We start from the raw sequence: 23,669 nt of genomic DNA, 5'->3' as shown, positions 1-23,669 counted from the left end.
ATCTTAGATTGAATACTGTATTTGATTTTTGTCTCATTAAATGAAGAAAAAATTTTATTTTTTTCCATGTTCACTTTACTGAATGTTTCCTCAAAATCTTTAGGAAATGCACCTCAATATTTTATTAATATTCCTCTGTATTGTAGGGCCTCCTTAACAACAGAGTATTGTGACTTACAAGAGACATAAGTTTTAGGCTATAGTAGAATGCAGACTATGAGCATAAAGACAATATAGTCTGGATTTTTGAATAATTACTTTTTTTTTTTTAAATTTGTGATGTTATATAAGGCTGCAACAAAAGTACAGTAACTATATATACACATATATGTATATGTCTATATATACATATATATATTTACAATAAACAAGAAAAAGACTGAAACCAAACCCACCATCATTCTTCAAAAAGAAACACCCAAATACCTAAAGTTCACCAATAGAGAGGTTTCACTGTATGTCTATTCTGAGAGCTAAGTGTTCTCTCCTATCAATATCTCTGCTGGGAACACTGATGAAATCTTACATGATCAAGACCTAGAACCCAAACAGCACAATGTTGTGCTGTCAAAAGTCTTGGTTTAGGAAGAAGGATTCCCAGTCTTGGTGACTAAGTTGCAGTAAAGAGTGAGATCTAGGTTTCTAATGCTGACATTCACAGCAGGTGACACCCAAAATGTTTGTAACAGGATACACACTAAAATTAATTTTGGCACTAACACAAGAATGAAGTAAAACATCTCTAGGATATAAGATCCAAAGGCTGTCACAATTTTCTTCATGTAGAGAATTAAGTCTGACTCCACTTTGTTAGTTCCCCCGGTTTGCTTCTACAGCCACTCAAGGAGGACATGCCAGTGTCAAAGTTTCTCATTAGAGTTTAAAAACTGGCATGGGGTATATGACTGCTCTCTCCAGCTTGGTCTACAGCTTTCATATCTTCCTAATGAAAACTGTTTGCTGGCTTTAGATTTTTCCATTTTCTCTGCAGTATTAAATAGATTGCTGCTCATCCAGAGTCCAGAAAATACCCTATAATTTAAATTTAAATAATAATTTTATAATTTATAAATTTATAATTTTATAATTTATAAATTTAAATAATAATTTTATAATTAAAATTTAAAAATAAATTGCTTCTAAAATAATAACAACACTGTTATAAATTTGAAAAAACACAGGGATGAAATCTTTGCCACTTAAATATCATCAGAGTGAGTGTCTGGTACTCAGGTCTGAGACAGAAATCTTCTTTGAATGCTTATAGGTTTTCTGGATGGTTGGATAAGATGGTTAAGCCTAAAATATTAATGGATGACTGATTTTATGCTCATGTAGATATTCAGAATTGTCTTTCCTGAGTAGATATCTGCTTCTGAGAGCTGTATTCTGAACCCTGTTTAGATAGCCAGCCTATCTTCTTTCATCAAATATTTTAAGAGTTAATGGGAGCAACAAAAGAGATAAGTGATGTTAAAAGCAGTGCCATTGTGATCATAAGAGTTTGGTAACTGGGAAAAGAGGCACCCTCAAATAGTAATTTATGATAGTCTTGCAATACTGTCAGTCAAACAATGTGAAATATTTTTAAAAATACTATTTTTATTCAGTGGCAATTGTGAGAAAGTCGGTTCTGTATTTACCAGGGGCATGTGCTCAGCCACCACAGGAAAGCAGTGCCCCATCTCACTTAATGGTGACTTGGGAAGACAAACACCAACACTACAAATGTCCCCCCTTGTTTCTTCTTCCCACAGCTTAATATACCGAGCATGATATCATATGGTACAGAATATTCCTTTGGTCACCTGTCCTGGCTGTGTCTTCTCCAGCCTCCCACACAGCTTCATCCTCCTTGTCAGCATGGCAGTACGAAAAGCAGAGAATGACTTCATGCTGTGCAAGCTCAGCAATAATAAAAACATCTCTGTATTATCAACCCTCTGTTCTGCACAAATCCAAAGCACAGCCCCATACCAGCCACTGTGAAGAAGATTAACTCTGCCTCAGCCAAGACCAGCACAATAATGAAAATTGGACTTTGTATTCATGTCCCTTAAGTAGTAACTATAGCACTGTGGATGCTTTCTACAAAATATTTTGTTTGCATTCACCACTTGAACTAATTTTGTTAGTAGGTAACAACAATGCATATAAATTACTGGAACAGTCCATGCAAAGTAGGACTTAAGTCCCTAATTCATTAAAAGTTGTAGATAAATCACAGATGCATTTTTTTTATAGTTCATTAAGAGTTATTTGAGATATATCCTCAGTTCTTGCTGTGTAAAATACTGTTTCTGTAGTGGGCCTTAGCTGTATCAAAAGGAAGTTTGACAGCTATAGAACTGAATTTATAAACTCTTAAGCTATGAATTTTTATATACTTCAATATGTAAGATGAATTTTTTTCATGAAGACATTATTTTAGATTACTGAGCTTCCTTTAGGCTTTTCTCTGCTGCTTAGCATCTTACAGAAGATTTATAACAACTTATAGAAGCAAGTATTGCACTATGAAAGGGAATACAATCCCTTTAAATTTGGAGAAGACAAAAGGCTTTCAACTTAAATGAAAGCAATGGGACTGTTTCATTGTTCTACTAGGGTTCATTTATGCAGTGTTTGTAGGAAGTGATTTTTTTAGTTAAGAAATTTTTAGTTTAAAAATTTCAGCATTCCTAAAATTAGATGATTCACTGTAAAATTTAAAGAACATACATATTGTAATAAATATTCTTTCTTTCTATAGGAACACAGAACATTTTTTAAACTTTTGCATGCTCTAGAGGTTCTATTCACAGTGCTTCTCTATATTTTATGAAATATTGTCCTTCAATATGAAATCACTAACATTTGTAAAAGGGTCAAGGCGACAAGCTTTGTTCTTGCCTAGAGCATAGCAGAGATACAGATGGCCAGAGAAGCAGAAGAGACAAGTGGACAGTGCATTTTAGTGTTTTAGAGAGGATCGTGGACTCAGAAACACGTACTAATTACTTCAGCAAGACTTAGATGTCTGAACAGTGTCAGTGCAGTTGCTTGCTTAGAAAGGCTGTCTGTTTAACTTTTACATCAAATGCAAATTGCACATCACTTTATCCTTTCAAAATGTGATGACTTTACCATTATAATTTCTTCATGCTAGCACATTTTGCAATCAGTGTGAAGGTCTTTACCCAAGGGTGTATAAGTGGCTTATTGAGTAAAAGCTAATTTAAAGACTTTGTAAGTGCCGAATGAATGCAAAGTTTCAAAGCAAAAGACAAAGTTAGTTGGATAAGAACAGTGGGATTTTTGCATCCCACTGACCTATTTTTGCTGTGAAGTCATTTAAATAAGTTCATAAATCTAGTCCTATTTTTTGCCAGCATTGTGAGAGAATTTTGATTAAAGAGCTTTACTAAGAATGGTTTTGGATTAAAGTATGATTGCACTTATTAAGATTCTTTTTAATACTTGATTTTCACAAGTGATGTGGAGAAAATTTTAATTTTAATGCCATTACTGAGAGAGGATTTTCAGAAAGGAGAAAAAAGTTATTATAACAGAAACTTACCAGTCCCACAGGGTAGTGTAAAAATGTAGAGCTGGGACCTTATTGGAACAAGTCATTAATTGCTAGGGAAGGATATTAAAACCTAAGTTATGAACATGAGACCTGTTGTGATCACACGAGGTAAAAAGGAGATGATAGAATATCCTGTGTCAGAAGATCTTTTGTTCTTGCATTTAAACTCTTAAAACATAGCCCATTAATTCAATAAATTGAATAAATCTTGTCAGAGGATCTGAGCTGTCTTTAGAAGTGCCTTTACTGAACTGGGCTTCTTTGTAAACACTACTGTCATCTACTGCTTATCTGTCTTAAGGTGGCAGTGGTTGTGTATGCAGCTGAGGTTCAGTTGTTTAAGTTAAATACAAGTAATTTCAAGTTCTACTGAAGAGAGATAGGTTTTAAAATAAATGGTTTTAAAATAAATGTCATGAAGCAAGTTTGGGATTTTGTAATTTTTTAATTCAGAAAGTTGAAATGGTGTCCTTCAAACTGACCAAAATTTCTGTTGACCTCAGTATCTTGGTTTATACTTTCACAATATATCTGGAAAGAGGTAGACAGTGGAATCTCTTGAGCTACAGATACAACTTTTTTAATGCTGATTTTGCTACTACTTCACATGCAACACTGTAGCCATCACAAAGATTTTTAAGGTTAAAAATCCTGAGATGCAGACACGTAGACAGAAGAAAATTCTGCATTCAAATTAAAATATATATTCTCAACAGATGTTCAGTCTCTATGAGATGTCAAACAGTAAAGAATCCACACCTTCCTTGTATATTATTCCAATGGTTAATCACCTTCGCAGAAAGAAAAGGCCATACCTAAAATCCTGTGCCTAGATTTGGACCCCTCTCTTCAAAAAAAGGCACTGAGGTGCTGGAGTGTGTCCAGAGAAGGGCAGTGGAGCTGATGAAGGATCTGGAGCACAGGTTTGACAGGAGCAGCTGGGGGAGCTGGGGGTGTTTATCCTGGAGAAAAGGAGGATGAGGGGAGACCTTATTGGCTTTTGCAACTACCTGAAAGCCTGAAAGCAGGTTGTAGCAGGGTGGGGGTCAGTCTCTTCTACCAGTGACAAGTGACAGGGCAAGAGGAAATGGTGTCAAGATGTGCTGTGGGAGGTTCAGGTTGGATATCAAGAATGCATTGGATAACAGGGCGTTCAGGGAGATGGCTGCAGTCTTTTGCAACCTTAATGTTTATATGATTCTACTCTGTTATTTATAGAAAACATATTTTCACTACTTTGAGTTTTATGGACTTTAAAAGCATTTTAATACATAAATAATGTATGATATAGATATGAAAAACCTCCAATAACAGAAAATGCAATAATCAAGAAAACAGGTTAAGAAGATTATCATTGTCCTGTTTCTCATTTGAATATAGAGATATTTTGAAGTCCTTACCCAAGCAAAAATTCCAATGCACATTTTATCTGATAAAAGCTCAAAGTAGAAAGAGAAGCATTAATATTGTGGAAACAAGCATGCCAATGGAAAATCTCAGATAACTTCAATATAGTCTGTATCACCTTGGTTGTGGATAACAGGAGAAAGCTCATTACAAAGTAGATTTTTTTTATGATGATGAGAAAGAAAAAATGCTTACTTAGCAGATGCATCAAAAAGAAAAGGCTATTAAACCCTATACTATAGAAACAGTGAAAGACGATTTTGCAGTCTTTCTCACTCTAGAGTTTACTAGTTTGCTATAGAGTTTACTAGAGTTTGCTGAGGAAAGAAAAACAATTTTTTTTGGTGTTGCATGCTACAACTGAAATTCAGAAATTATCAGTAGAATGGATATTTCTAATTTCAATATCCAAGCCTCAATATGGTAAGAAAATTTAACACTCAATCATTACAGTATAATTTCAGAATAATTTCCTTATATAAAAATGAATAATCAAGAGTAGAATAAAGACATTCAGTATTATTAGAGTAATTATCATCTCCTAATACTATAAGCGAATTCTCACAAATATTCCCCAATTAAAAAAAAAACCCTTAAGTTTCACTGTAAGAAAACTATGACATTTATGACTATGGTATTTTTCTGAAAGACTTTTTCCTAAATACATTTAATTTTCTAGAAGCACTTCTAAAAATTGATTTTCTTATGTACCTACATTAGAAATCTCATAATTAATTAAAATAAATTCATTTCAATTCCTCCAACATTTTTTAACCAAGTTTTGAAAAATGCATGCAAACACTTAAATTTAAATGGAACATTTTCAATCTAAGCAGAAGTTAAGACCTTTACATAGTCTTTATTCCCCTTTATCAGAAAAATCCTAAACATCACCTGAAAATGGCTTCAAAACTGAAGTGCTAAAACTGTGTAACACCAAGAGGTTAAATAGTTTTGTGATCCACGAAAAAGGTCTCAAAACTATGCTTGGTCAATTTAAAGCTTTATTTCATAACCACATAGGGAAAGGTGCTTAGCTTCCTTTCAAAATCAAGAGTTTTTAAAAGGTGTTAATGTGTTAAATGTATGTGTATTTTATGCAAGACTATATTCCTGTGTATGTTGGCACAGGCACAAGTGCATATACCTACACACACAATGACTTCCTAATCTACCCAAGATCTGTAGTTCTCTATTTTGAAAAAAACTGAAACTAGACCAGGCTCTTCCTTTTTCTTTAAAGATGACTTTGTGACCTTTTTTCCCGTTGAACACAGGTTCCTTGATCTTTGCCATGACTGCTGCGTTAATCATCTGTGATGGGCACAGTGGCACGGCATTTCTGCAGCATGGTCTGCAGCTCCATGTTATGTTACTTACTGTGGCAGTAAGGGATGTTTTTGTTCCCATGAATGAGGAACCAGAAGTGATCTTCACAGTTGTCCTGTGATACAAGTCACAATTGGACTAGTGAGTAAAGTAAAATTTATGAAAATTAATAATACAAACTGTATCACTAGTTGTAACTTTGGTAATACAGGTCTTATCAGTACTTCAAAGACTGTAAAAAACCCTGCAAAACTATAAATACAAAGATGCCAATTGATTTATCATGCCTTATGTGCTCGTTACATTTGTCATGAGGTAAGGAAGAATATTTAGTGAAGTTTTGTTTGAATGCCTAGTTCTCATTACTTAAACTAGCATCTAGAATGAAAAAAAGCCAGATCTTAACGATCCAACAGTGCTCTCTGGTGGCACAAACACAAAGGCATTGTATCCTCTGTAAAAAAATTACATAAGTCCAGTACATGAGTCCTTGAAGACTGATAAGTGACAGGAAGTCTCAACATGTTCCCCTGTGATAAGAAAAATAGAGCAATAAACAACTTTAAAACCACCAAAGCATGAAATGTGAAACCTGGCTTAGAAAAATGAAGCAAATGAAAATTTTAAAAATATTTTTTTTTGTCCAGCAGGTGTTTTAGACTCTTAATGTCCACAAGAAACATATTCCTTCTGCATGCAATGCTAATTCAAAAGGTGAGAGAAATATTCTGCATAGTAGTATATTTTATCATGAAATAATTTTGAGTGTTAAGAAACACGTTTTGGTTTAAATTTTATTCTCTTTATTTGGGGAAGGGGAAAAAAAGAAAAAAATATTAAAAAATGAAGAAAAGAAGCTCACATAGCTAAAGGAAATAGAGTGGAGAGGTGAAAGCACAGTTATAAACCAGTCATTAAGCTGCCAAGTTCAAAACAATTTCCTTTTCTGTTTTAACACAAAGATTCTTTCCTGGATTTTCATTATATTTTTTACAATCATAGGTAATTTTCCCTTGCTGATTTGTATGGATGTTTTTCTATTAGATTTTTTTTTTCTTTTTTTCGACCTTTGAAGACCAGGAGACTTAACATATTATGTAGCAATATAGTAAGAAGTAACAGAAGACAGAAAAGGCATTTCTGTGGAATGCAGCCAAAACTCCTGATCACAAAGATATTTGCAATATAGAAAAATCTCTGATAAGTAGTTTTGCTGAGGTGAAAGTAAAAACAAATGCTTCCAGTGCTTTCTGAGATCAGTTATTCTGACAGCAAGCATAAATAGAAATACAGTATTTTCTCTCTCAGAAGAATACAAGGCACACTTTTGTTTTAGTGAACTAAAGATTGTGCTCTAGAACCCAAAAATTAGAACCTTATGAAAAATTCTGGAATATGGAAGAATTATACAAATTAAGTTTTCTTGAAATACATATATGAACTGAAATCCTGGAGAAGAGTAAAATTACACCATTATATAGTCTTTCTTGAGCTGGACTTACCAAAAAAAAAGAAAAAAAAAGAAAAAAAAAGAAAAAAAAAGAAAAAAAAAGAAAAATCTTTTAATTTTTTAAAATTTTACTTAGAAAATTATTACTTGAAAAATTATTACATAGAAAATTTTACATGAAAATTATTCTGACTAAATGCATAGTTCTTTGTTTTTTTTTGCTGTAAGATTTCCATAAAAGGCATAGGATCAATTCTACATTTATCTTTCTACTTCATTGAGAGGTGGCAACAAGGTAGGGACTGACTTGACTAAACAGATTTCTGCTGCCCTATGGACTTGTCCTAAGATAGCCTATCTGTTTCATACTTTCCTGCAATCCCGAAAAGTGCAAACCCCATTTTTGTCAGTGCTGATCAGATGCTTTGGAGTATCCTGAGGCACATCAGTTTCTCTACTGCTTGTGTTTACCCTCAAGTCTTACTATTATACAGTGAGTTACTTTAAGAACTTACTGCAGGATGTAGGGAAAAAAACAAACTTAGGGAAGTTTTGGGGGGTTTTTGAAAGTTTTCTTCATCTTACTTTTTGTGGCATAATATAATGTATTGCCTCCCTGAAAAGACAGAGGAAGGAAGACCTTTCCAAAATGTTTTGTGAGGATGATGAAATAGTATTGTTGTGTTTACTTAAATGGAGTATTCCATGATCAGATTCAAATAAAACTGATGACTAAACTAGGGGCAGGTGGTTCCAGTAAAAAAAAAAAAAACAACAAGTACCTTTTTGTCAGAACTAGTTACATATCTGCAGAAAGGCATTCATCAGTCATAGTGTGAAGGTTGAAAGGGGCTGGTGATAGTCACAGTCAAGGACTACAGTCTGTGAAAAGCAAATTATTTAATAAAAGAAACTGTTCGAATACTTAGGACTGTGTTACTCATGTTTGCCTCTATTAGAGCTGTGTTTTCAGTGTTTTTAGATAACACCCTTCCTAAAACTCAGTTATATCAGTGGGGAAATAATGTGAAGGGGGAAATTCTGCTTCAGAAAAACATAAGGGAATATTTAATTTTTATGAATCTTTTTGTTTGTTTCATTTTGACAATATTTATTTTTGGGTGAAGATGGTGGTATAACTGGTGATATGCAGAAAAAGAACCAAAAAAGGAGCAGAAATGGGAGTGACAGCTTAGGAAAGAAGCTTCTGAAACTAGTATTTTTCAGAACTAGCATATTAATAATAAAGAGGATAAAATGCCACTGGAAAAATAAAGGTGCTATGGAGACTTGGAATTGCAAGAGATCTATGTAAAGTAAATACTTATGATACACAATTTATTAAATATTATACCAGTCTTGAAAATAGTGTATCATTCCTCCCTGATCCCCTGATGAAACAGAGTTCTTAATTTACAATGAATCAGCCTAAGGCCAAGTAGTGAATGTTTCATTTACATTAAAAAGGTTTAAGAAAAAGATCAACACAAAAGATTAAGAAAATACAGGAGAGAGGAGGTGAACACAACAAAGTGAATCATTATTTGTGATAAGATATATTTGTCATTGAAACGCAATTTCTGTAGAGAAAAAACTGGGAAGCATGAATACAAATAAATAAAAACAATAGAATGTCAGTGTTGAAGAAATAAAAAATGTGAATTGAAAAGATTTGTTCCAAGCTAGGGAAATTACTAGATAGATTGCCAGTATCCTGTTTATAATTTTACACTTTTCCCAGTTTGTTTCTTGTTTTATAATCAATAACTCAATTTCTGATATGAAAAAAAAATATATTCAGCTGGAGGGCACACTAAAATTTAAAACAAGTTAAAGAGACAGTTTTTGGGCCATCATGTTTCCTTAAATAAACTAGTTCATGCAAGTTACCTTTTCAGGAAACCAGTGTCTTATTATAAATTTATGTGACTCAGTTTCTGTATTTGTGAGCTGATATAAGAGTGTGGATCCCCAGATGGACTTTTATCATCTGTGAGACGATGACACAAGAGAAGATGCAGATGTTAATACTTTCTAATGTAACAACAGGTTGCAAAATATTTGATTTATGAAGGCTATTGATAAATTGAGCTTTTTCCCTCTTGAAAACCAACGGTGGTTGTCAACACATCAAGTAAAAGGTTTCCTAATGTACTGCTGTATGATTGAATAGTATGATAGAAAAAAAAGAACACCACAGCCTCCAAATACTATACCGGTATTGTTAATTTGCTAGTGCTAAGGACCAAAAAAAATGTTAACTTCTAGATTAGTGTGGCCATACGGATCAGAGAAATAACAATCATATTACCTCATTATATGTCAGGAATTTATTGTTTTGGGTGCATTTTAAGCCAAGATAAATCTCTTTAATATGTCTGTAAACATTCTCCAACAGATTTGACAAAGTATCTATGCTTGTGTAAAAAGGGAATTAAAAGATTAAGTACCGGCAACACCTGAAAACAGATGATTGTGAATGTAATTCATAGTAGAATCACATAAACATAAAAATATCTAGTCTGGAGTAGACTTCCAGGGCCCATTTAGCCCAGAATTCTGTTGAAAGCAGGGCCTTAAGTTAGTTTTTCCAGTGGCCTATTCCAGTACCTTGTCAAGCTGAATCTTGAACACTTCTGGAGAGATAGGTTCCATCATTTCTCCAAGCAATGTATGACAATGATTATTGGTTGTCACAATGAAGTATTTCTTATCTTCACACAGGATTTCCCTTAATGCACTCGTACATGTGAATCCTTGTGAAGATATTTATCCATCTTCTCTGTGAATCCTTGTGAAGTTATTTATCCATCTTCTCTGTAACTGCTTTTAATTTAATGAGTGTGATTGGAATATGGTTCTCCTCTATCTACATCCGACCAGACTTCTGTTCTCGAGGTGGAACAGATTCAGTTCCCTCAACTTTTTCTTCATATCTTCCCAAGATATCTCATCATCTTGGCAGTCATGTATGGATATATCAATGTCTCTCTTAAACTAGAAGGATCAGTTTACTTTCCCATGTGTGGCATACCACATGTTGAGTAGTGTGGAATAATCCCACAGTCTGCTGGTACATTTTTCAGATTCACACCTGGAAGCTATTGCCCTTCCTTGCTGCCAAGACACACTTTTGAGTCATATTGAGCCCCTGGAATCCCAGGACCTTTTAATTGCATTTGATCCTCAGCTATCAGACCCTAGCTTTTAGATATAGAGATTATAATTATTCTGTCCCAAGATCAGGATTTAATATTTACTTTTTGTTAATTTTTATGGAGTTCTTGCTGGTCTGTTTTCCAGCCTGCAAAGATCAGATGGATTGTGACTCCTCTGTCCAGACTCATGTACTTCTCTTCCCAATTTGATGCCATCCACAAACTTGGTATTCAATTCCCATCAGTTTTGCTATTCCTCTGCCCAGTCCATATCTTAGCAGCTCATTAGCAAGGAAACTGTGTGAGAGATCAGAACAAATGCCTTACTGAAATCAAGTCAGATCATATCCCCAGCTCTCCCCTTCCCCACCCAGCTCGTTGTTTTACCATAGCAGGCAATTATGTAGAGATCAAAAAATATTTATTTTAATCAGGTATTAGTATCATGAATTTTAATCATTCAATGATGATCTGAATTATCTGACTTAATTACCTTATTATGCTATGTTTAAGCATTTCTATGACCTTTTCATACCAAATTTTCATATCTAAAACTAATTAAATACTTCTATCATGAGGTAACCTTTTACAATGTGAGATCATGCACTTTATACAATTTGTCTAGTTAATTTAAAACTGAGATTTTAAATTTAGTTCACAGAATACTTGTCAATAAAGCTCTTTTTTTGTTTTTATTTTTTTTATGTAATATGTCCTAAATGTTGAATATAAAGTTAAGATCTATTGTTCATTGAAAATCATCTATTTATGTCAGATATACCTGTTCTTGTGTTTCCATGTTATTGAAGGCTTAAATAAGTACTTAAAGTATTCTGTCTAAATGATAATTTTTTTCAAAACTTGCATATTTGTGCACTTCCTCTGAGCTAGTTTTGCATGTGTAGTTTTATAAATTGAGTTTAATTTGCAGTTACCAATCATTTTCACTCCAATATTTTCCTTTTGATTCTATTGAATATTTTCTTGCGGAAATATTTTGATTACAGTAAAAATAGTGAAATAACATGTGAACTAGTTGTGTAACTAGTGAAAACATAGCTTATACTGAAATTATAGTGAAAATGATAGAATTACTAATAGCATGAACTGAGTAGGATCACTAAAATTCCTCAGGGTTCCCCTTTTAGTCCTTAAGCTAACATGTTACTTAAGCATGTGTTTAACTTTTACTCAATGCTTAAGTAAAAATACACAAAATGTTAAAGAGATTAAGGATCTTTTTTCTTTCAAAATCCTGTTCTGAATTTGTAGTCATTTTGTTATGATTGGTAAAAGTCTAAGTGGATGGAAATGTATATTTTGTCAGAGGCACATATTTACTTTTCCAGTTGAGCAGGGTTAAGGAACTTGTCACTAAATTTTCTCTCTAATCATCTCTTCAGAAAGGTGTGTTAAGAAATGTGTTAAGTACATCACAGTGTTGCTTGATCTCAACTGAACATGATCTAGAAATTTGCAAGGAATTTTTTTATCTATTTCTACAGGAATTAAACATTAAATTGTAATTTTAAATATTTATTACAGAATAATTTGCCTAAGACTTCCCTAGAGTCTGAATCTATTAGAGTTAGGTCTTTTAGGCCTATGCAGTAAACACAATTTTTTACTGCAGTCTCTGGAAAATAATAGTTTCTTCTATGTTGAATTCTGAAAACAAATTTATTGTCTTGATTAATATTATGAAGCTGGGATGTTTTAGTCTGAATGTTTAAAGAATCCTTTATCAAATTGTCTAGTACTATCATGAGACCATGAAGATTAAGAAAAGGGGAATGTGATATTTCATTTCACTGTGCCATATTGCTTCTCCAATCATCCCCAAACAGTTCAATAAAGGCTGGAAAGCTGACCTAATAATTTTGTCATTTTTGTCACTTAGGATGACAAGCACAGACCTGTGAAGTACTGTGTTCAGTGTACAGAAACCTCAAAAAGTAAAGAGCTCAATAATGAGCTCTTGTATTATTGCTTGTAGATACAAAACATCTGTTTTATATGAACGATTGTATTTATTATATATCATCCTTATTTCCTCTTCCTTCCATGACGAACTTCTGATTCCTTCCTTTTAAACCTTTTATTTATGTGTTTGAAGACAATTGTATCAGTCATCTGTAAATTCAACAAACCCACATCTTCCAGTGACTCCTGATAAGTATTTTCTAGGCTCACCCTTACCCATTTTCATTGCTTGTCTCTTGATATTCTCTACCACAATTCTTTCCCAAAGTGCTGTGCTTAAAGCAGGCAGTGTTTGAGCTGAGGGAGTACTGCTACCAGTAGATTAATAACTACTCCTTGAGCCTTGGTATACACATATCTATTGTTACAAACACAAAGAAAAACTGCTTCAAGCATGGTTAAGTCCTCTTTAAATTGTTAAGCACCTTAACTTGCAGCTTTGCAAACCTTCTATTTATCCACTCATTCCTATCTCATATTTCTTCAAGGAATTCTGTTTATGTGTGTGTGAGACTTCATCCTTGTAGAATCACTCCATTTTTTTAAGAACCTTTTTAAAATATTAAATTTAATTTGAAATACTAAATTTGTGTTCTGATGTGCTTTTAGTCCTACTCTCCTTAAGATAAGCGTGAAATTTAAAGTCAAAATGTATGTCAGTAATTGGAAAGTAAACTAGCACTGATTTTAAATCAGCTTTCTGTTGAATTAAAATTATAATACTGTACCTAAAAAAAGATCTAACATAGTATCTCTTATCTGTCTGTGGACAGCAAGAAACATCAATCAGTAAAAATCAGGGAAAGTATATGATTACTTTTTTCCAAAAAATCTCTTCTAACTTTCATTCAGCTGCGCTTTAGAGATTTCCTGTTACATTCTTCTGGTCTAATATGTCATGTCTAATGAAAATTAAAAAAAAATATTATACATTACATTTTAAATATTGGAAGAATTCTTTCATTTTCTCTTTTGAGATCCACAAATAGAAAAAAAAAAAAAAAAAAAAAAAGTATTGTTTCTGAAGCACCCAGAAATTTCTGAGGGCTGCTTGCCAACATTTATTCTTACAGATAGTTTAAATGGATTCCAGATTTCTCATTTTCTTAAGGAATATTGCAGACTTTGTGTGAACATCAAAGACAACTGTGAAAACCTGATATATATAATAAATATATATTGTATGTACTGTAATTACTGAAAAGCAGCATTATATTTTCAGGCTGTCTCCTGATGAAAGTCACATATTTTTGCTTTTCCCTTCTGAGACTTGAATTGAAAAAAACCACCCTGTAAATAATTGAAATAAATCATTATTTTAAGGTGGTTTAAATTCTCTTATTAGCTTACACAAATTGGTCATAGTTAATATTAGACTGGCTTTGAGGATATTTGCCATTTCTTTATGATGCCTTTTAGAGCAGTGTAAGGCAGCATTCACCATCAGATAATTATTCAAAATTAGAATTTAAACTGATTGTTAATGGGAAGACTCTGCTGGCCATTCTGGAAAAATTGTTGCCTGGCTGAAGTATTACCTGAAATGAAGAACAATCTCTGACCACCTGGGAAAAGGGCATATCATACCTTAAAGACAAAGAGCAGAATGAACATTGTATTATCACCATCTTCTTTCCTGAGTAACAGATAAATGTAAGAACAAACCTCTTTAAATGAAGTTCTTGATTCAGTATAAGAAAGGGTACATAAATCACTGCATCCTTATTTTCTTTATTTTCTTTCTTTCTAAATTTTTATTTTATTATTTTATTTTATTTTATTTTATTTTTTTGATGTGAGGAGCCATAAAGAAGTTATGGCTCTGGTTATAAGGGAAAAATATTGAAATAAATACGTTTACTGAAGTACTGACAGTGAAAATGCCTACCAGACTAGAAATGTTAGACTGGGAATTAGGTCTAGGAACCAGAAGCATCTCTTATGAGCATAGCTGGTACCTTTCAAGTACTGTTGGGTACTTAGAAACATTATAAATATATCCTGAGATACCAGCAATAAGCCAAACCCCAGAGAATTGTAGCAGTGACTTATAGTCTGGAAAGGCAAAAAATAGTTAGTGAAAGGGGGAAAACATAATGAGAAAGTAAGAATCAGTAACTGCAACTGGCTGTTCTAACAGCAAGAACAGGAAAACAGTCTGGAAAAATAAAAAGTTTATTCCATAGAACAGAAGATACCATCATCTATTTGATTCCATATGAAAATGTATAAATTCCCATCACTGATTTTCTGCTTGAAGTGCTAGTGTCCTACGACCTCTTATGCCTCTACAATAAAATAATGATTTATTTTTCATCAAAAGTGGATCTTCTCTTTCTGAAAACTCCCTGTGCTGCATATACATTTCCCTTTCCTCAAAAGTCTGTGTGATCTTGAGCCCTCACTGGGGACACCCAGAGGGCTCCAAACTGATGTGGATTGGTTCCCCTTTGGGATATCCCCTGGGCTTGGGTCAGTTAGTTCTCCCACTTCTGTGGCAGCTGAGTCCCCTCTGGGTTTGGTCACCTTCTGAAATCTGTTTAATGCATTTTGCTATCATATATATTCATATAATTAAACTATCATATTTGCTGTTACATTATTGGTAAGTCACTTTTCTACTGCTAAGTTTGTAGTAACCTGTAATTTTATAAATTGTTGTTGCTGCAGTTTTCTATTCCTGCTATTATTGCTGTGATACTGTTGATTGTTGCTGTTATTGATTACTGCCACATTATTTATTGCTAATAATAAAATAGCTGAATGTATGTATAGATCTATATTTGCTTTATTAATAATATATATATACTTGCCAGTGGTGAATTTTTTTTATATTTCTGATCATATCTGATCATGTCTAATCAGGTAGGGAAATTCAGAAAAAAACATTTCTGTGTACTTTGTTTTCTGGATTCCTATGAACCCACATATATGATTTTTATCACTGGCAGGCTGGGTAACCCTTTAGGTTGTGAGATCTGTAAACAAACTTCATTTCTGAATCTAGAGGAAGAGAGGAACAAAAAACAAAGATTGTTACTGATTTTTGCCAGACTTGAATTCTGTCAAGAACAAAATATAGATCTTTAAAGATATAAGTGGATTCTCATGGACATTTCTTTGGGTAGAAATTTAATTTTCTCCTTTTTTTGTTTTGCTTTTTGTGATTTGTTTACACCTTGTTCTGGGTTTGGTTGAGATAGAATTAATTTTCTTCACAGCGGCTGGTATGGGGCTGTATTTTGGTTTTGTGCTGAACACAGGGTTGGTAGTGTATAGTGATATTTTTGTGATTGTTGGGCAGGGCTTATACAGAGCAAAGACCTCTGCTTTCCACACTGCCACACCCAGGTAACAGAGTGGAGTGCTGGAGTTTGTCTTCCCAATCACCATTACTGAGATGGGCCCTGCCCTCTTGGAGATGGCTGAACACCCGCCTGCCCATGGGAAACAGTGAACTAGTTATTTGGTTTTGCTTTGCTTGTGTACATGACTTTTGTTTTCCCTTTATCTAGATCCATGAATTTTCCATGTTTTATCTTTCTGTTTCTCTGATCCTGCTGGTGAGAAAGTGAATGAGTGGTTGTGTGGGGCTTGGTTGCTGGCTGAGGTTAAACCACAACAGTCCTTTTTGGCACCCAATTTGTGGCTCAACGTATTTGAGACAAAGACAGATCTGACTGGGATGTACCCAATTGAATTTGGATGTACTAGATTCAAATATCTGCTAGTGCAGTAATCAGCAGGTGTCTTTGCTTGCCATGGGGCTCACTTTCCTGGGTCTGTATTAGAGTCACTTGTTAGAGGCTGCTTTTTGCTTTTGCTGCTTGCTGTAGTGCTGTACTGCTTATCACCTTACCGATTTGTGCCTGAGAACGCTGTGATAACAGCCACTGGCTACGTGCCTGGGCTGGCAGGTGGCCAGGGTACTGCTGTTGTTTCTGTGCTGCTGTACTGGACAAGCTGGAACTTCAGAAGTGGAGTTGAAGGCACTGTCACGTATTAAAGAATCCCATACCAGAGCAGGTGAGTGCCTGAAGGAGGATGTGACCTTGTGAGATTCCTGTGACAGAGCAGGATTGCCGCAGGGAGCTTGCCGGGATGAGCACCTGGAGCCCCGTCTTTCCCTGCGTTTAGAATTGTTTCCCCCTCATTCCACCTCCTGCCTGGCCAGGGTTGGGTCCTCTTCCCAGTAAACAGCCACTTGCTGGGATGCTGATGCACCCTTTGGCTTTTCCTGGGAAACAACTGTCCCAGGGCTGTGAAGGGGCTGGTTCCCACCTCCCCTTTCCCACTGGGACTGTGTTCCCTTAGAACAACCACCTGGGTTAAAGTTCTTGCTCCTTTTAAGTCCTTCCTGGCAGGACTTGTGACCTCACAGAGGTCCTACACAGGAGAGCCTTGGGAAGAACTGCAGCTCATGAGAAGTACCCATGATGGACAAGTGCAAGGAGGATTATCTCCTGCGGGTGGGACCCCATGCTGGAGCAGGAGAAGCCAAGATTCACTTGTAGCCCACAGTGAAGACCATGTTGGTGCAGCCAGGCCCCTGCAGCCCATGGAGGACTATGATGTGGACTATACTGATGGTGAACTTACTCTGTAACAGGAGCCCCTTGCTGCAGCCAAGCTGGGGACAAAGGGAGGAGTTCATTGCAATGTTAAACCCTAAAACCAGGGCCAAAAGACAATCAGTGGAGATTGTGATGGATTTGTATATAAAATTTTATAAGCCATTTGAGTTGATTATTACAGGACTTAATAGAAGGGGAACCACCTGAACCACCACGGGAAGACTTACAAGAAGCAGTTTCAGTGAGCAGTGACCTGGCCTGAGCTGGCTTTGGTGTCCAGTAACTCCATGTCACACACCACCTCTCTTTCCGTAGTGACCACCATAAGAGATGGAGCCCAAAGTTGTTGACTAAATGAATTCAAGAGGGAAACAATGTCTGAGTATTATATTACAGAGGAGGAAGAGTGTTGGTGGGCAGTGATGTACTGAATGCTGTGGGACCTGAAAAAGGGGTGGAATGTGCTGCTTTTGGCGGGAGTAGAATTAAATTTCTTCCCAGTAATTAGTATGGAGATGTGTTTTGGATTTTTGCTGAAGACAAAATTGATGACAGAGATGTTTATGTTATTGCTGAGCAGGGCTTACACAGATGCCTTTTCTGCTTGTTGTACAGCCACTCTTGCAAGGGAGTTGGGGGACACGGGAGGTTGGGAGTAGACACAACCAGGACAGGTGGTCCAAACTAACCAGAGGGATATTCCAGACCATGACATCATATTCACTATATAAAGTGGGTGGAAGAACCCCACTGAACAAAAATGTATAATTTTGCATGGCATTGAAAACAACATGAGAGCAGTACAGGTGTTTTAGTGAGTTTAACTAACAATACTAAATAATCCAAATAAAAGCTAAATGTTAATAGAAATTAGTACTATCAAGCACTCACTAAACTGAAAAAAACCAAAATATATATATTTGGCATGGAGCATAGCAGTGAACTGAATTAGTATCAAAAGCTGAAGCAAGCAAGAGGTGTACTATTTACAACTGAAGGTGTTTGACAGAGAAGACTGTGAATGATCCTGGTACAAAACTTGTGGTTATGGCAGAAAAACTGCTCAATAAAATCAGGAACCAAATAAGATTCCTGTCCTCACATTGCCTCATTCTTTAGAGGTTGGGTGCATGAATTGTACTGAGAAGAGTGCAGAAGCTCGGAGAACACATTTGTGCTGAGATGGATGCTGTCAGTCAAGTGTATGCCACTGATAATGAAAAAGAGAAATTACTGTTTGGGAATGATTTGTTATTGAAGTTCTGTCCACTTCTCAGCTTAATCCATAAAACCATTTGACTCTAGTGAAGGAACAATATCCCATGTAGTAGGCTGATAAGAGAGAAAGTAGAAAATACTGTTATTTGCTGTCATGGGAAGATCAGCAGCCCCTGCTCTCTCTTTTTGGCACTGTAACTGCTAAGAGAGGCTCTATCTCTGCATTTCATACTTGTCATTTAACATGGAACTATCATTTCCCAACTCACCACTTATATCCTATATCCCTACTTATAAGCTCAGCTCTCTGGAGCAAAGAAATTCATTACTAATGTGTTTTGTGTTCGTGTGGCAAGGTTTTTGTAGTGAGGCGTGTGTGTGTGTGTGTTAAGGGGGAACATGCAGAAATGGCTACTATAAGAAAACACCAGAAGCTGTCCCCAAATCAGACACAACCAGCTCCAGCCAGCCCCAAGATGGACCTGCCTCTTGCAAAAGCTAAGCACATTTGAGATGTTCCTAGTGCCTCTGTGATAATTTATTTAAGAAAAATAAATAAACGCTGCACAAGCACAATTGTGAGAGAAGACTTGTAACGTGTGAGAGAAACAGCCTTGCAGACACCAAGATCAGTGGGAAAGGTGGGAAAGGAGGTGATCCAGTTCTCAGAGCAGAGATTCCCCTGGAGTCTATAGGGAATACCAGGGTGACACAGGTTGACCCCTGCAGCCCATGGAAGACCACACTGGAACAGATATTAACCTCCTCACACTGAAAGTTCAGGAGAAATCATGTTCTTATCAACAAAAAATGTTGATCGGTTGATCAGCCTGTCTGACCCCAGCTTCTGCCAGCAACCAGCCCAGATAGCCAGGCTGTCCCAGGGGACAGAGCTGCTGTTCGGGGTTCTGCAGGCAGCCTCCAGCCAGGGGTAACCCTTGGAGCAGAGGCAAAGGTCTTAAGTGATCAGCTCTTTTAGCAGCGATTTCTGCTCTGTGATCAGCTCTGTTCAGCCCAGGCAGCTCCATTCAGGGGTTACCCTGCCGACACAGACAAGAGATGGGAAGATCACATAGAGTTCCGCAGAGTCTTTAATGTAGGCTTCAGAGAAGGGGGCCAGTGATGGTCTAACCCCAAACTGGGTAAAAGCTGGGGTTTTTATAGGGAAGAGGAGGATTGGGAAGGGGATCAATAGTCTGAGACTAAGGTAAGATGACCAATAGTTAACAGGGAGATAACATGGGGTCCTGAGGCAGGAAAGGAGTGCACAGCTTAGTCACAGTGACTAGGTAGTTTTATCTTAGGGGATTGATCCCCATGGAGGATGCCTGTCAGAGGACTGGGCCTCCTCCACATTGATCTACAGCAATTAAACAATTAAAAGGACCACAATGTTCTCAAGAATGAGCTGTTGACCCTGCAACACATCACAGACACTACCAGGATAGTAATTCTGACAAGTTGAACAGTCACTTTTCTTTTGTAGCAGATCTATAAAATTTCAGGATGAGTAACTACTGTGCATGATGTAAATAAAACAAATGTATATATATATACGTTAATCACACTACATATGTGTAGTGTAAAGCCACTACAAATATTTCAGGAATTTAGGATACACTCTGTTTACATAGTTTCATTTGACTACATAGAGGCACTAGGCCCAGATTATAATTATTTTCAGTTTAAATATCATCTCTGCCTGTGCAGTAGGTCTGCAGCTGTTGGTACATCTCTCCTATGCCAGCCTTTTTTGTATTACAAAACAAATTTGTTCAATATAAAAAGTACAGAAGATAAGCACACAAATCCTACTGAATATGGCTAAAAGGATTTGTCTTATTTCCTCCAAAAACCCACCTTAAATTTTTACTTTTAAGATTCTTTCTTTCTATCTGTGGTTACACCGATTGACATTAATACCTAAAATGCCCTTAAATATTATTGTTATGCAGACAACATACAGATTTGTTGCTACTTTAGGCTGATCATTCCTTGACAAATCATGTTTCTGCACTTTGATAGTGTTTGATGGTGATTCAGCAGTGGATATATTCCAGCAAGCTGTCTCTTTACATCTTGTAGACTAAGTTATTATAATATTTCCATTTGCTTCTAAAAACTGTATGGTTACTTCTGTCTTTGCCTTAAATTTACATAATTACCATACAACATCAGTTCTTGTAAGAATTATGGTTTTGCACCTGAATCCATTTCTGTTTTTTGTAACACTGAAAAAGTATCAGCTACCTAGAACTACTGTGCCAAGAAGTTTCTAACAAAAGGTCATGGGCTTCAGAACTAAACTGTTAACACAACCAGTGTTATTAATACATTTTGTCTCTTTTACAAAGAATCCATATAGTGAATATGAGTAGCAAAGATAACCCTTCTATTCTTAGGGATCATCTCTTTCAAAATGGTTAATGCTCTTACTCTGTGGGATTAAATATAGCCTTGCATCTGTCTTTCATCTTCTCTTTTCTTTCCCTCAAATATTTTGCTGTTACTATGGACTTCATAAAATGACAGATGATAATTTTTCCTTAATATTTTTATGAAAAGCTAAATAGAATGAGAAATATACAAAATTTTTAAAGTAGCAATAATTTGTTACTATAAGTAACTCTTGTTCTATGGGAATCATTTAAATGACATTTGAAGGACATTCACAGAGTTTGAATACTATAATAGAAATTTCTTCCCCAAGGGTATAGTAGCTAGTAGAGAAATATTTATCTTTCAATTTGAGAGAGAACCTTCCTGCATGTTGTAAAGTGGTCAGCTAGTTTAGGTTTAATCCAGAAATACATTCAGACATGATGATTCAGCAAGACACAGCACTTTAGTCAAATACCCAGACTTGTTATAGGAACTGTTTTGAGTTAATTCAAATATGACATTTGCTTAACTGAGATTAGAAGAGATCTGACCAGAATGCAGTGGAAAATTTAAAATATTAGACATGATAAAAATATCCCATATCATCTAGGTAGGATTGTAATGCTTTGATGTGATCTAAACAAAAGTTGGTAGTAGAAGTAAAGACCATGTTGTCTTTGACATTTAACCAAGATATATTAAAACAGAAGAAGTGGCAAAGTGCATTTCGAGGGAATAACGAAAAAAACCCTCATTTTTTATTAGATAATAATATCTTCATTTTCTTGAAAGCTAAAGGAAAAAATAAATTAATCTCTCAAAAATAAATTAATCAATGAACACTGATTTTAAATAGCACCACACACTCTAAAGGAAATGATCCCATTGAAAATGTACTGAAGGTGAAGCTGGTGAAAATTTAGTGAGAATTATTTTGGATTTTTGTGGGTGTCTAGATTTCTATTTTTAATTTTTAAATATGTTTATTTTTAATAATTTTAACAAAAATATTAATATGTATAAGAAATAGATGTATTTTAATAAATTTATTACATTAGTCAAATACATTGAATGAATAAAAATATAGGTATACTGTATATTAATGAGGAAACCTATATACCTACAAAACCACAAAATAAATGCAAATATTGACTCCTAGTCTTTATAGAGCTGTTTCAAAAATGTTCAAGAATGAAAAAGACAAACTTGGTCTGGGGAATATTTTTATTATAAATTAATCAAATATACCTTTGTAATGTTATTCGATCATTTGAGGGTTATAAAAAGTGAGGTACATTAAGTTTGTCTAGAAGAATTATGTTTGCATGTTTACTTTAGAATGGTTCTAAGATTGATATCTCACCAACTATACTAGCAAAAATTCAAGAACAGTGCTGAAATTGTAAATCTGTTATTTCCTTAGTCATTAAAAGGTTTTATTCCATTCTCTTACAACAAATACATGTAAAATTGAAGTGCTAGAAAAAGTTAAAAGCATCACTTAAACATTTTTCTCCTCTTAAAATGTATCTGTAAATTATTTGCTCTATCATTATTTTGTGTTCCCAAAATATCAATATATCAAAAAACCCGCACTTCTTAGCATTCTTGACTATATCTTTTCAGCCAGAAGTGCAAAGTGAGACCATGAATTTAACTATTTTAACCTGCAACTCTTTTCCAGATCCATTTCCCTGAAGGTTCAATAGGCTGATCTGATAGACATGCATACTCAATATATTCTACCAAGGGTTACATCCTTGATTGGATGCTACAGGAAATGCTCCTCTTTTAAACGGGGTACAAAAGGGGAGGCTGAACTATCAGATTAGAGCCAGTATTTACTGCAGGTGTTATAGCTCAGACAGATTTGTCAAAGGAGAGATTCAAGAAGAGACTTCTAGAGATAGGAAGCTGCTTTTCCAAGGCCAGGTAGCCAAGTGCACATGTGGGTGTCCCACATAAAGAGACTTCTTGCCTCCAAATATTTTACAAACCCACAGTACCCCTTCTATAATACTACATATTTATGTTTATTTGAAACTCTGGCATGCATACATATATACATACATATAAATGAATTAAAATTCATTAGTCAAATAATTAGTAAATCCTATTGGCAATTTCTATTTAGCTGATTTTTTCACTGATAACAAAATATTTTTTTAATGTGTTTTATCAATAACAATAAATTTTAAAGTGCTAAAAACCCTGATAGAAAAGCATCACATTCTTCTTTACAACTTGTTTCTAACAAATTTTCCAAGATTTTTTAAATGTGCACATTTTAAAAGATCTATAAAAGTTTATCACCATGTTTCTGGCCACGTATCTGTGGAAAGGTATCTGAGAGTAAAATCAGATGAAGCTAAGAGATTATATTCACATCCTAACACAAGTACAAAGATTATAGCTTAGAGTTGTTGCTCCCTGGCTGAAATAAGGGTGGCTCACTTGAGACCAATTCCATGATGATTTTCCACACCCACAATGTGCAAATGTAAGCACCTGTTTTGGGGGATAGGATGGAGGGTAGGTATCAATCCAGGCTCTGTTGAAATCCTTGCAGGGGGGAGAATTCAGTGGTTCTTTGCAGC

This window comes from Poecile atricapillus, chromosome W (genome assembly GCF_030490865.1).
Source record: "Poecile atricapillus isolate bPoeAtr1 chromosome W, bPoeAtr1.hap1, whole genome shotgun sequence".
Classification (NCBI taxonomy): domain Eukaryota; kingdom Metazoa; phylum Chordata; class Aves; order Passeriformes; family Paridae; genus Poecile; species Poecile atricapillus.
The sequence above is the reverse complement of the archived record's forward strand: the minus strand, read 5'-3'. Positions refer to the sequence as shown.